General features: G+C 34.0%; 1 long non-coding RNA gene across 1 annotated transcript in view; it reads right to left on the bottom strand.

The window, feature by feature from the left end:
* Positions 1 to 589: 589 nt before the first annotated feature.
* LOC115065370 overlaps positions 590 to 1,564 on the bottom strand; it is a 24,033-nt gene continuing 23,058 nt past the window's right edge. The window contains exon 3 of the long non-coding RNA XR_003845157.1: positions 590 to 678. This is a non-coding gene — a long non-coding RNA (uncharacterized LOC115065370). The remainder of the gene's footprint in view (positions 679 to 1,564) is intronic.

Genomic DNA, 1,564 nt, shown 5'->3' with positions numbered 1-1,564 from the left:
TCTATATAGAATATATATTTATATATATTTAGAATGAAAAATTATATGTATATATAAATATATATATAAAGTTGGTATTGAAATATATTTATTTATATAAAAGGTTGGTATTGAAATGGGCTCAATTGGTTATTAGGCCATAAAATTGCTATTAAACAATAACCCATTACTAATAAATAATATGTTTATTTTATTTCTATGATATTAGATATTTTAATATTTAACTTGATATATATGTAGCATAAAATGTCTTAAGATTAAACCAGAATTGGTCTCAAAAAGACAAAACTACATTTAGAGTTTTTAATGTTCATTGACTCATTAAACTCCGTTTTTCTATTTGCTCCTATGTGTAATCTCATAGTAATGTTATGGATATTATGTAATATAATAATACCATTAAATATGTTTATGGCAACTGAAACAATAAAGAAGTTATTAAAATTCTTTCTCATTTTATTTTATAAAGTTTTTATTAGCACATATTATATAAAACTAACAGGCTACATCACAACATTCTCATACAAGAATACAATGTGTTTTGATCATATTTATCCTTCATTACCCTCTTTCATCCCCTTTCCCACGCCTGGCGATTTCCTTTTGCCCAGCTCTTCCCCTGTCTACTTCCATGGTTTTTTGGGGTTTTTATTTTCCAGTGAGTTTAGTTTCAGTTGCCTGCAAGAGAAAGGGTGAGAAGCCATTTTCAAATACCTGGACACTGTAGCAATGTCTAACCACTGAAACAAATGTCTGTGCCTCCTTCTGCAACTGTTGCCTGCCTACCGAACCTCAGGAAGGAGCCTTGCTTCATGACCACTGGGTAGGGAGTTTTCCCCACATCTTCACGAACACTTGTTGTCATTTGATCTCTTGATGATCATAATTCTGACTGGGATGAGATAGAACCTCAAAACAGTTTAATTTGCAAATCCCTGATGGCTAATGGTGTTTTGTTTTGGTTTTTTTTTAAGAAAAAAACATCTAAAAAGCATATTAGCCATTCATATTTCTCCTTTTGAGAATTCTCTATTCAGTTCTATCGTCTATTTTTCAACTTGGTTATTTCTTGATTTTAAAAAATGTATTCTAAATATTAATCCTATGTCACATGTACAGCTAGCTGAGATTTCTCTCTGTAAAAGTATCTTTTATTCTCCTNTTATAATTGTTGTCTGGGAGGCTTACTGTGTCTGTCTGCTAACCTAGGCAATAGTCCTGGAAGATTCTATACAATCTAATCTAGGCCTATCATGTTTTCAACCTCCGAGACTTACTGCTGAATAATCTCACCCTTTCTTGTTCTTTCTGAGCTCAGCTAGCTAGATCAGCTCAGCTGTTGTGGCTCAAACTCCTCTCCAAGCTGACTTATTCAATCTGGAATTTCTCTCAGTTTCTGAATTGCTCTGCTTGGCCACAAACTATACCAATCCCCCTAACCTTCTGGCTCCTCCTTATTCTCTTGCTCCTTCTGTCTTTACCTGTGTCTAGCCTCAATCTGCCTCTGTAAAACTTTCCCAGTAAAATTCCCTCCCTCTCCCTCTCCCTCTCCCTCTCCCTCTCC

The sequence above is a fragment of the Mus pahari genome, chromosome 1, assembly GCF_900095145.1.
Source record: "Mus pahari chromosome 1, PAHARI_EIJ_v1.1, whole genome shotgun sequence".
Taxonomy (NCBI): domain Eukaryota; kingdom Metazoa; phylum Chordata; class Mammalia; order Rodentia; family Muridae; genus Mus; species Mus pahari.
The sequence above is the reverse complement of the archived record's forward strand: the minus strand, read 5'-3'. Positions and strand labels throughout refer to the sequence as shown.